Source organism: Pezoporus wallicus, unplaced genomic scaffold, assembly GCF_028554395.1.
Source record: "Pezoporus wallicus isolate ANWC-B61680 ecotype Strahan unplaced genomic scaffold, APGP_CSIRO_Pwel_v1 scaffold_6885, whole genome shotgun sequence".
NCBI classification, from domain to species: Eukaryota; Metazoa; Chordata; class Aves; order Psittaciformes; family Psittacidae; genus Pezoporus; species Pezoporus wallicus.
The window spans coordinates 3,624,854-3,638,083 of record NW_026638858.1 but is presented as its reverse complement, the minus strand read 5'-3'; the positions used below and the strand labels follow the sequence as shown (position 1 = coordinate 3,638,083).

Genomic DNA, 13,230 nt, shown 5'->3' with positions numbered 1-13,230 from the left:
TTGATTGAACCAATTTGTCTCTCAGACCTCTTACCTATGAAATGAAGACAAGAGGCTTCTGAAGGTAATAACTACAGTTAGGATTTGGAGTTCATATACTGAGTGTCTGTAGGATGGAGAAAGGGAAGGTGTCGCATGTTCCTGTGCAACCAGGACATCTAGTGAAAAGTTGCACACAACTGGTCTTGCTTTCTTTTTTCCTCTCCCACTTCAGTGTTTTAGCTTGACAGTTCCGAAAACACTTCACTGACAAATTATGACTTTGAATAGCGATGAGAATTTTGTTTTGCTTTTTTTCTGATAAATTTCAAAGAGCATCACAGCATTGTAGGCTGCTAAACTGACAAAAGGAAGATCAGTAGGAGAGTGAGTTTCTCCAGGCAAATTTCCTGACCCAAGACAAAGGCAGCAAAGGACTGTCAGGTTATGTTTTTGTCATAGGAACAGAAGAAGAAAACTGGACACCTATCAGTTGGTCTTCACAAGTGAGTTGCTCTGAAGAAACGTGGCTAATTCCAGCTGGAGCCTGGGATCGTGTGCTAGGCTTGGAGTAATAGTGGAGAAAGGATTGATTTCAGTGACTGTTATATCATCCTTCCCATGCTGGGTGCTGGCAGTGCAGTGTCTTGATGGCAGATAAAGAAACCTGATCTTTGCACTGAAACAGCCAGCAAATGTGATCTCTTTTCTGAGAGAGGAATGTCTTTCTCTTCTCCTGAGTTTTTGATGGCTGAATTGCATTTCTACAGAGCCTTTCTACCCTGGCCTAAGACTGTCCAGGCCAATCACTTGCTCATTCATGTTGCTACAGAGCTAATTCTGCTTCAGCGATGGATAAAGAGTTCTGCTAAATCTGTGCTTGATTACCATCTCTGTTTACCACAAGGGAGCAGTTATTAATGTGCTCTCATTTTTAAGCCTATTATAACTCCTTCACTTTGATTAATCTTATTGTAGAGCTCTTTACTCTTTTAGCCTATTTAAGATGTAAGTCTGATTGTAGAAGTGCTTCTGCTGTTTCCCTCCTAGCTGAGGGAGGAGGTAAAGAGCTATTGATTTTTATATAAAAATGAGTTTAGTGAGACTTGAAGTTGGGTTTGATCCAAGTCTTACTGGAGTTGGTGGTGATCAGTCATTAGGTTTCAGTGGATTTCAGGCTCTGGTGTCTGACTTACTGCCATGGTGTTCAGTTGTCTGTGTAGCAGGGGTTTTGTGGGTCTTCATCGATTGCTCAAAAGCAGCAAACCATCATGGTGAGGGAGAGCAAGTGGAGCATGCTGACCAGATATTTATCAACTGATTATTTTATTCTTGTGATCCTGTTGTCTCATCTTTCTGCACATTTCAACCTCGAATGTGTGGTCATGGTGCATGTGATAGCAGTTCATAATGAATCACACAATGACAGATAATACAGCAGGGCTTTAGCAGCAAACTTTCAGAGAGAAAAGATCAATACCTTTGAAATAAGTTGTAATTTAGCATGCATTAATACATATATTTTAAAAAAATATTACAATGTGGAGATCAGGGAATCAGATAAAGATAGGAAGGGCATAACAGGCATAGACGTGAGCTAGTGATGTAATTCAGAGGTTCGCCTATGTCAGCAATTGGGATACACCTGACCTGTGGGCCAGTCCTGTTCCTTTTTTCTTGCACACTTGTTGACGCTTTGCCTACAAGCTGCTGCCTTTTAAGAAGGAAAGGTTTCTGTGGCACAGAACAGAGAATGGTCCAGTGTGATGCCCAGCTTGTGGAAGGCATCCCCAAAAGATGGGACCATCTTCTCAGACATAATTCTTTCTGCAGATGACTGCTGCAGCTCATGCTTCATTTCTCCCTCTCTCCCTCTGCTTTTTCTCTACTGGCTTTTGGTTGACTGGTACTCTAGGTCAACAAAATGCCATCAATTTCCCCTGATAGAAAAGTGTGTGAATAGTGCATCACTTTCACCTCTTCAACCCCCAGGAGCTTGTTCTGTACAGAATCAGGCTTTTTCTGTGCTTTGTTCTTGCAAATGCCATTTTTCAGGCTTCTTCACTATACGATGTTAGGTAATGCATTTTCAGCTGGAACAAGTTGGTGTGGCTGTCCATTAAAGTTAAGAATAAATGTATTGTATCACCACAAGGTGCCATTCATAGAAATGGGGAGAGGAGAAATTTATCCATGCATCTGCCTTTGAAGAAATGCAGCTATTTCTAAGGTCTTTGTAAAGACAGATTTAATCTGTACATTTGAAATGTAGTATAACTTAAAGAAAACAGCAAAATAGAGTATCGCTTCTTTGGGCTTACTCTTTTCTGTCAAGTGCATAGAAGGAAAATGTGGGTTTTTTATGTGAGAGAAGGATCATGAAGTATTGTTTATCTGCAGTGTGTACTAGTAACAATGGAACTGTACAAATGGAGGGAACAAAGTTCATGTACCCTGTGAATGCTAAATGGAAGTAGGTTCTATATAATAGCTATTATAAAATTCATCTATTAGCTTTGCCGAAAAAGCTGCTGGTCGCCCTCTCAGATACATCATTCAGTTTAGTGATAATAATTTACATGAATAGCTTTAAAACTCAGGACAGAACTAGTGCTTTGTCCTTGACTGTCTTGCCTACTGCTGTTACACCCAGTGCCTGGGCTCTTGTTGTCATCAGGCACCACCTGCAACGGCATCAAAGGACAGTGTAGCCAGCAGGTTTCTCCAAGGCTGTCTGCCTTTCTGAAGAGGCTGTTGTTACTCTGTACCTCAGTTTAGTTCAACCTGAAGCATTGGTTGAACACTACCTGTTCAGGCTTTTGTAGTCACAGACTTGTGTTCAGGTGAAACCACAATGCAAAGTGCTTTTTCTGTTGAGAGTAAACTTACTGAGGGGGGAATTTCAAAACGTCACACCTGAGCTTTTCAGTTTTGTTATGCTGGATTTCAGTGAGGTGCTGTGTGCCTCATAACTTTGTCTTACCGCTTGTTCCCAGTTTACAGGTGCAGTAACTCAGACTAGAGGTCAGCCTGGAGGAGAGGAGTGAAGCAAGTGGCCTACCAAGGCCTGCTTGTGAAATAAACTTCACGCACAGCTGGTGAAAGTGAGATGAGCAAGGCAACTCTGAACCTTTGGCACACTTTTGCTTGTCGTTTTAGAGTCATTCGTTTTTGTGTAGAGACTGTATGCACCCTACCTCATCCCCACTGAAGACAGCAAAAAGATTCTATAACTGAAGAACAGAGAAAAGGGAGGGGGAGAAGGCTGGGTCCATATTTTTTTCCTCTGTGTAGAAGACCGTGACTTGGAGAAGCAGAGGACACCTGTGGGAACAGAGATTTTGTACATATGCATGAGGATATGTGCAACGGTTTAACATGCTAAAGGCCACAGCAGCCAGCAGAAGTAGAGATAGTTGTGTGGTGGTCATGTGTATGAGGGATGACTCTGCACAGAGCTGTATGAGTGCTGTTGTCAAGATAGTATACATTTTCCTGTGAGTGTAAAAGGCAGCAAACCTGGATGTTGATTTGCTCTGGCTAAATTGAGAACTCAAGCTGCAATTGTTCTGTGAGTAAGGGAGGAGGTGGCTATAAATACAGTTGTGGTCTTGAACTGGGGAATGGGGAAGGGAAGACAGAGAAGAGGTCTGGGTGATTCCCAGTCTACTCATAGGTTCCACATGCTCTGAGGATGCATGTGGCTGCATGTGACCTACAGAAAGACTTGCTTTTCCATGCCATACAGTGCTGAAAGCCTTCAAGGAGAGGGGTCCGTGGCTGCTCCTTCTGCCTGAGCTGCCCACACCTGCAGAAAGTTGTTAGAAGTACCTGGCAGTGTGGAGAGTGCTGCTGAAGATCACTTTGCTTCCAGCCTTGTGACTTTTTACAGTGAAGGTATTGGAGAATAGGTTCATCTCACTTTAGGGATTCCCCTTGCTTCCCTCATACATGACTCCTGCTGGCTTTTGCTCCCCTCTAGCCCCCCAGTACAAAAACAGTGGCAGAGGTCCTTTGGTAGTGCTCAGTTCTGTTTGTGTAGAGTGATGCTTTTTGTCCTGCGGTAGCCTTGAGTTATAGTGAGTGTGGAAAGTAGGATGTACTGTCCAGGCAAAATAACTTGCTGCCTGTTTAACCTGTAGGAAGGAAGGCAGATGGGGTTTGCCAGCCAGCCACTGCATAACTGAGTTCCTGGTAGCTTGCTGCAGGTAGAGTACTGCAGATCTGTGGGGCACCCAGTCACTTGTGTGGGGTGTCATCTGCCCTCTTGCATGAGAGATTAAGCTCAGCTGCCTATACCCATCTCTGTGGTGTTCTAGAGGTGCCTTCTTTTGAAGGTGGTGAGGCTGCTCTATGCCTGTTCCTGGTAGCATAGCTCACCAAGGAGCGCCTGTGAACACGGATCTGGAAGTACAAAGTATTATGTTTAAGAGGCTCTCTGCTGATTAAAGTAGATCTTGGTTGTGCTTTCTTGGAAGGACAAGGCTGTTGTAGGGAGAGGACCCAAGGACAAAGTGTATATGAGAGGCATGAGTTAATTTATGTCTTGATCCAGGTAAGTGCAGGTAGGATTGCAAGGTATTTACAGTGCCAGTGACCTGACCTGATCCGGTCATAGGAGCACTGTGCTGTCTGGTAGCTAGTTTTTCTTCAGAGTATGTTCTGGATGTCTGATTGAGAGCATCCATCCATAACATCCCTACTTTCACTGCAAAGCTCTTACAGCACCTGCTGAAAGCTTGCACAACTGTATATACTTTACTATGTTCCAGAAGTGCTGTGTGGGTGGTGGAAAAATGTTGTTGTGAGGAGAGGCCCTTTGAAACAGCAGAGGTGCATCTGGGTTTTCCTGGGACTTGTACTTTTAGTAACTGTGTAATTAATAATGACCTTCCAGGTTTTATATCTCTCTGGGTTTATTTATTAAATCCATTTGTGTTTAGGTGACAAGATGCCTCTGACCCTTCATGCTTTTGGTATCTTTTTACTTAGTCAACAGAAGTAGAGAGAAACTGACATCTGGATACATGGGAGATGGCAGCATAGAAGAGCTGAAACCCTTTCTAATGGACTTGTGCATTTTCTGCAATAAGAATTGACATGTGGGAGTTGCTTTGATAGATTGCTTTTTCAGGGAGTGGATCGCTTGGTATTTTGGATATGTTGAGAAGACTTTCACCTGTGGCTTGCAGTACAAACAAGTAGATTTTTTTAGTATGAGAATGATAGATGGGAGGAGCACACATAATTGCACTAGGTGGGATATTTTTTAGGGGGTTATTTTCCTATCCTTTGCCCAAACATTATTGATTATATGCTTCTTTTTAAGAACAGTATTATGCTTTCAAAGGCTTACATACATTAAAATACACAATGTTAGAAAATTTCTCTCCTTCCTCTCCAGCCATTCACCACATAAATCTTTTCCCTTGCCAGTGAAACATCACCATTAAACACTGTGGCGTGTATCGAGACTATTATTGTAATCTGCTGTTTGAAATCAATGGCATTGAGAAGATGAACTATATAAATGTGGTGGTGTATTTTCTGGACTATCCTTAATTTGAGAACAAGACACATGCTTTGTTAGTTTACTTCCATGTTCAGAGCAAGATATTAACCAGCTCTGATATTAACCAAATGAGAATATTGATGAAACTATGCTGAAGTTGTTGTACTTATATTAAAAGAAAAATAAATTCTAAAATAACATTGCTAAATGTCAGGTGCTGTTTCATAGTGAAGTTTGCAGTGGAAGTTAAAAGCTTTGAAACCATACTTTAGCAGGCAATATGTCAGGCTATGAGTTTAACAAGGTACTATCAAAATTAAAGGCAGTGTATTGAGAGTCTGTCCCCAGTGACTCATCTTTTGAAGTATTTAAACTCATTAGTGCTTAAAGGCTCTCTTTTTAGAACCGTTCTGTTATTTACCGCTATTTTTTTCTTCTTCAGACAGGAAGAGTTCCATGTTTCCTATGTTCTCTCTGTTCCCCATGTCCCTCTCTTCTACCCCTGTTGTTATTTCGTAGCTTTTCTGCGCTTTACAAAGATGTTCACTTTTCCTATAACGGTGTAACTCTTATAACTGCATTTTAAAAGAAACAAAAACCATGCTCAAAACCCCACCAACTTATCTAAAACACCCCAGAATTCATTTCATCTGTGTAAAAGTAATTAAGTGTATGTTTAAAGGGAGAGCTAAGTGTCTTTTACTGATTTGGAGCTCTAAGCTATTGAGTTTTACTGATGCCTTCAGTATGCGATAAAGAAAAGGTTGCCTTTCATATTAAGGCAGATGTATTTGAAGAGAAGGTGCTGCATGAAATGGTAGCACTCCTGAAGTTCTTGGGTTGTTTGCTTGTGGGTTTTTGGTTTTGGTTTTGTTTTTTTTTTTGAGGAGATTTCCTCTATAACTGTACATTTAAAAGTAATCACGTTATTGTTTGGTATTTCTTCCTTGTTAGTATAGTACCTGAGCAGCCACTAACATGTTAAATAACATGAGTTAACATGTAGCTTGGTGCAGCTTGTTCCCTTTTTCCTTTGTGTGTGTTTTTAGTTAACAACAAACAAGCAAATTGATCTTATGCCAAATGACAGCAGTTGGAAATGTCTCTAAAATCAAATTGTCATCTTACAACTCATTGGGAAGCATTTGCTACTAGCAAAGCAGGGCTCTCAGGGGAGTAATATTAGGACTCACAATAAGGAGCAGAAATATTGGAGTGTATCTTATAAACATCTTAGGACATGTAGATAGATAGCAGACATTAGAGATGATATTGTGTTCTCTTCTGTGTCTAAGGCTAATGTGGCTTTATTCCAGATGACATATTGAAGAAGTATTTTTGACCCTAGAAGAAAATGAGGGTCGGGTGCTTAAGTGGTGTAAACACCCAGAGCTCCAGGGAGGGCAGGAGTGCTCTTGGTTTAGCCAAGCAGATAACTACAAAATTTGTGTTAAGTGTTTTTATTGCCATATTGGCTTAAATGAGTGTGCTTTTGGTTTTGGTATGTGAGGATCTGGTAATGCAAATAAATCTAAATTCTAATGGGAACATGACTAGAGCTGCATAAATGACATCTGCTTCCACATCCAAGTGATCATCTCTGGCCAAGAGTGCAGCATGGATTCTTACCTTGCAAGAGAACATCCCGGTGGCTGGCCATGCTCGCATGTTCTTCCTTCTCTCCTATTTCCTCTACCCACCAAGTATACAGTTTTTTATGCCAAATAGCACAATTTCTCTGAGAACAATTGTGGGGCTTGCTCCAAACTGGCCAGTTGTTATTGTACTCCTAAACTGTGGGAGACTGGATCAAGTTCCTGTTCTGCGTGGATATGACGTTAACATTTAGGTCAACAACTGTCTTGTTTGTCGGAAAAGCATCAGCTTAAACTTTGAGATGCTGGAGAATTGAACAAGGCACAGCAGGTACAGAAAGGGAGCTTTGCTGCTGTCCTGGGTTCAGCAGTAGCAGTCATTTTTTCTCCTTCTTAGTAACTGGTGCAGTTCTGTGTTTTTGACTTTCGGCCTGGGAACAGAGCTGATAACACTGATGTTTTTAGTTACTGCTCAAATATTTAGTCTGAGCAAGGACTTTGTGAGTCTCATGCTCTGCCAGGGAGGAGGAAAAGCTGGGAGGAAGCAGAGACAGGACACCTGACCCAAGCAAGCCAAAGAGGTATTCCATACCACAGCACGTCATGCCTGGGGATGTAACTGGGAGTTACCTGGAAGGGCTCTCTCTGCTCAGTTGAGCTCGTTTCGGTGGGTGGTATCGTATTCTCTTCCCTTGTTATTTCTCTTATCATTATTATTATTGGTGGCAGCAGCAGTGATTTGTGTTATACCTTAGTTACTGGACTGTTCTTATCTCAGCCCATGGGAGTTACATTCTTTCGATTCTCCTCCGCCTCCATGGGGGGGGGGAGGGTGGGGGTGGAAGGGAAGAAAGAGGGGGGTGGGTAGTAGAAACTGCGTGGCTGACTTGCCAACAGGGCTTAAACCACGACAGCTGCCCAGAGATTGATTGATTGTTTATTTGTTTGTTTTTCCAAGCCAAAAAAGCCTGACAAATTTTACTTAAAAGCATGAATGGTTTTGGGTTAGTCAGGTATTCTTTTTACCACCTTATTTTTGAGGAAACATTGTTTGCCTAAAACTACAGAGATTGTGCTGTCTCTGTACTTTTCTGGAGAGAACTTCCAAGAAGACAAGCACCAGGGAAATTAATAGGAATAACAAGGATTCTCATCCTTAGCTTCTGACAAGGATCCTTCAAAATAATTTTATTTCTTCAGGAGAGAAAAGTCTGAAGTTAACTTTTCCAGGCAAGTGAAGAAACTGACAAATGTGCACAGGGATGTGAAAGGTAATACAAATGTGAACTTATGAATGTATGTATTGTATTTTATTACTGACATATGTATCTAAAAATACTAGGGGAGGATTTCTACTTCTAAATAATCTTGGTTCTTATCGTATAAAACTAAACCTTTATTATAGTGTATATGCAGCCTGATCTAATGTAGTAATCCAACTTCTTCTTAAAGGTGACTATATTTTCACTGTGGATCATGGAATACCAGGTTGGAACGGACCTCAAGGATCATCTGGTTCAACTTTCCTAGCAAAAGCACGTTCACCTTTTATAAATTGTGGGAAATATACTTTAAGGAATCAGTGCCCGATAATGAAGTTATATAGTTTTGTCAGGCTTACTGACCCATAGCTGAAGGCTTTGAGCTGGGCAGAGCTCAAAGACGCTATCTCTGTGTGTCATGTTCCTCTCTCTACCTGATCTGACCAACTAGCGTAATGAATCATCTTCCAGTCGTTGCAAATCACAAGGTATTTATGAAGATTTATATGTGTGCATGTGGTATGTTGGGAGATACACAGATTATTTCTGATCCTCCCCCTACCCTGCCTCGTTTGCAAGGAATCTGTCATGTGCCAGAAAGCTCTCTGATAGAGCACACCAGGCTGAAAAGAGCATTGCAGCATTGGAGGAAGGGCAGGTCCTAGGGAACACGTTTCGAACACGTTGTCCCTCGTTGAGAACAGGAGCAGACGTTGGTGTCTTGGCTGCGTATAGTTGCAGTGAATTCATTCACCACACTGAGGGATCTAATTAAATATGTAGAGCTACTGGGAGGACAGAAATGTTCACAGCAACATGGGAAATTCAAGGTTTCTCTGGCTGTCATTTTGGTAGAAATTGGCAGTTTCCCAAAGAAATCAGTAACCTCCCAGTAATCATACAATAGGATCTGGCCTACACTGGATCGATGTGCAGAGGGTGGCATGACTCCAAGCGATGATGTAGTTCTTTGCAGGAGCAAAATTTTTAATTGCTTTAATTGGTCTGGAAGGTGGATACCTGATTCTACTGGTATGTCTGCTGCTAATGAAATCTGGTAGGGAATTGTTACTTATAAGTAGTCTATTTTTAACCGTGCTGCTGTAACAATTTAAATTATTTGAGCTCTATGTAAAGAGCATAGACTCTTACGGGCTTTTTGCCTGTTTATTAGGTGGGAAAAGCTGTGTATCTGTGAACACAATTTCTTACCAGTGTTTCTCTATGTGGTTAAAGGCAGTGGCTCTTCCCCCGACTCCTCCGATGTTTCTCATTAAACCAGACCCTGATGTGTGCTATTCATAAGCAAATCTGAAGAGGGGAACGTTGTTTCCCTGGCTCACCAGCCATCTCAGCCATTGCGTCTCTACAGATTGACCCGGCACTGTGAGATGGAGAAGCTACCCTGAAGCAGGAGGCTGCTTATTGCTCTTTCTTTTTCTTGTAGGTTATCTGTCAGGTTTGTCCAGAGCAGGAACCTTTGAAACATTATTTCCTGCAGAATGATGAGTTCTCTGTTTTGCGCTGGGCTGTCACCTTTCTTTCATTCTGTTTCTGTGAACAACATGTTTAAACAGCAGGGTTGAAAAGCCACGTTTGTAGATTCTCTTCTTGTCCTGATGCCAGTGCAAGGCACTGTCTCCTTGTGTGGTTTTGCAGATCTCATGATAGCAAGCAGATCAGAATTAGTCCTGTGTAACAAAGCTTGACTAAACATTATAGCTGTCTGGTGTTAAGTTGTAGCATGTGATTTGTAGGACATGGGGGAAGTGGTAGTGTTTTGTAACCTTTTCAGCTGGGAACTGTGTAACCATTTGTCTTTACTACCAGGAGGGCTAATCCTGCTTTTGCTGGCTGGCAGAAGCAGATCCCACTGCAGGGCTTTCCCCAGTTTTTCTTCCCTCTCTTCTTCATGTTAGTTCACAGGAATAACAACGGTCTCTGCAGAGTCAGCGACAACCCTGGAACCTAAACAGACATGTACAGGATAGAGTACCATAATGCAGCTGGGATGCTTGTGTTATGCATTGTCCTGAATTAAGGAGGGCGATAAGCTCCCACATGCTTCCCCCTGTGTCTCTTTTGTTGCGTGTTCACAGCAAGCACTCAGAAATGTAATGGTTGAAATTACTTTGGCCTTTGACAGGATTTTGGCTGGCTTATTACTACAGGATTTCTTCTGCTAGGTTTGTGCTATCATACATCAGCACAAAGGTCCTGACTAAAGGTTGTCATTGCCATCTGAAGGCCTGTATAGGCTAAACTGTGAACAGTTATTGTCACACGCAAGACTTGGAATAGTAAAAGCAGAAGCTCAGAAGCAGTAGAATACTCCCGTCATTTTTCTTTTTCATTATTATTACAAAAACCCAAGCAACTGAACCAAACAAAACTCGTGACAAACTTTTCTAAGAGAATTGAGAAATTACACAATCATAGAATGGTTAGGGTTGGAAAGGACCTTAAGATCATCTAGTTCTAACTAGAAGTGCCATGGGCAGGGACACTTCACACTACACCATCTTGCCCAAGGCTCAGTCCCTGATGAAGAGTCCGTCTTCAGCATCCTTGTAGGCCCCCTTCAGATATTGCAGTTGCTTTTCTCTGTCTCGCTCCAAGATCACGTCCTCCAAGTTATTTTGAAAATGCTGGCTGTGTTGTTTAAGGATATTATTAAAGTCCTTGCTTTGGAGAGTTTGGATAAAAGTAGTATTTAATTTAATTAACCTTTACTAGTCTGTCTTTCTGCGTGAAAAGGTGACCTTTATAAAATGCCGATTACATACCCAAAAGCCTGCTGCTTGCATTCTTCTAGTCTCTATATATTAAATATATATATATAAATTATCTGTGTATATGTAAACAATGGGATGTGAAAACATGTTTAAACTTGTGTGAGGTGTTTAAGGACTCTTTACTTTGAAAAATGGCGTTTGTACACAGACATAAACGGAAAAACCATAGACAGTGGTGGACTCAGGGTTGTTCTAAATATTATGTGGTTAACCAGATTCCTGACAGACAATGGGTCTAGAGCTGAGTGTGTGTGTGTGTGTGTGTGTTTGAGAGCCATAATCAGGTTGTGTGTATGTGAATTAAAACAGTGCTTAGAGGTATTGGTAGAAGTCACGATGGCTATGGACTAGCCTCTGCGTGGGTATATAGTGAGAGAGATTCTCTGTCCCAAAAAGCATGTGAACTCACTATGCTGAAAAATGTTGGGAAGACTGTGGCTCAGCGTGGGAAAATGGCCAAGTCATGTTGCATGATTGCATTTCATCTAAACCCCTGCTAAGCATGGTGTCCCCTAGACCGACCTGTCCTTTCTTGTTCTTCAATTCATCACTCATTCACATGCACAATTTTTCCTGTTTTCTCATGCCAAGCAGTCTAGAAGAGACATCTAAAAAGCTTTCGTCAACTAAGACAAGTGTGAATAAACACCATTTTTGGAGAACATGAGGTCTAGTATGCTTGTTAAATTCCCCAGATTGAATTTGCCTTTAATATGCTCTTGGGGTTGGATTTCAAATGTGTTTAAGTTTCTAAAGATGTGAACAGATGCGTAGTAAAATTTTCAAAGGCTTTTAACTTGCTTAGGTGCTTTTGAAAATCCATTTAGGTGTCAGTGTGTCTTTAATCTCCTCAGTAAATTTGCAAATCCTTGGAGCCTGTTGTTCAGCATTCAGGACTTGAACAAGATCTGGAGTCTCTGCCTTCTGTCCATGTTTCTGTAGGTATATTTATTGCAGCTATGGAATGCTGACTGTAATTGTGTAAATGCAAATGGGTCCCAGTTTTAAATCTGACCCTCAGTTGCGTAGATGTATGATAGTCTCAGAATAATTGTTTTGGACACAGAGGGCTTGTAGTATTTTGTAATCCTGTTGCAAAGATGTGATTCTGCCCTCCATTCTTTGAGAAAATCTCTTTTTCAAACAAAGCTTGTATAAATGAGAGGTTACTTAAATGTTAAAATATACTTACACTCATCTATAACACCATACAGCTTGCACACAATTACAACCTCACTTTCTTCTGCCAATGGAAACATGATTGTAAATAGATGTGTATTTTAGGGGAAGGGATTCACCTTAGTGTTTGTATCTCTCTGTTTCTTGGCTGCTAACTGAATAACAGTGGAGATGGAGGGCAGAGCTAGTGCAAAAAAGTGCACTAATTTATCCTTGAAATCCAGCACGCACACTGAGATTACTCAGAAATGTTCCTTCGTAGTTCAGAGCTGAAATCAGTCCTGTTGTGATGATAGCTCAGTGGTAGAGGGAAAGAGCTCTTAAGTTTCAAGCAGAATAAAAAGCTGATGCATTTCTTTCCCACTGTGTGTTTTCTTTGAATAACTTGCTTATGGGCTGCTCATTTTAGGACCTGACTCCATTTTAGAGCCTGATTTTTGAAGCCCATTAGCTCCAGCAAGCTTTGAAAGAGGTTGCTGGAATAAATATGCAAAAAATACTGCATGGCAAGCAGTGAGTGTAACAAGGTTTGGTGTGATAGCTGGGAACTGGTCCATTGCTCTAGGGAAGCTGCATCTCATGTTAGAGGCTGTCTCCAGTGTTTCTTATTGCCAAATTACTTTTTTATCCTTTGGTGAATTATGAGCATGATGTCACTTAACATCATGGAGGAAATTTTAGCAAACTTACTAATTTAGTATATAGGGTGAAGGATCTCCACTTGCAGCCTACAGTGTGAACTTTTATTTCTAAGTGGAAATGCTAAGGACCTCAGTGTCAAGTGGAAGCAGTGCATGTGATAAATCTCCTTGAGAAAGCTAATCTACCAATTAAATTTTGTTTTGAGAACCAGTTAGGTTGTTACTTTTTCCCAGTGTTTATTTCTTCTTTTTTGCATTTTTCAGGGC

General features: G+C 41.2%; 1 protein-coding gene across 2 annotated transcripts in view; it reads left to right on the top strand.

Moving 5' to 3' along the window:
• Nucleotides 1-13,230, top strand: part of TSPAN4 (tetraspanin 4) — a 481,009-nt gene that overhangs the window by 38,089 nt on the left and 429,690 nt on the right. The window contains exon 1 of one of the 2 annotated variants that reach the window (XM_057412726.1): nucleotides 8,334-8,357. The exons of the other annotated variant lie outside the window; for it this stretch is intronic. The gene's annotated coding sequence lies outside the window, so the exon portion shown is untranslated. Of the gene's footprint in view, nucleotides 1-8,333; nucleotides 8,358-13,230 lie in introns of those variants that run through there. 2 annotated transcript variants of the gene reach the window in all.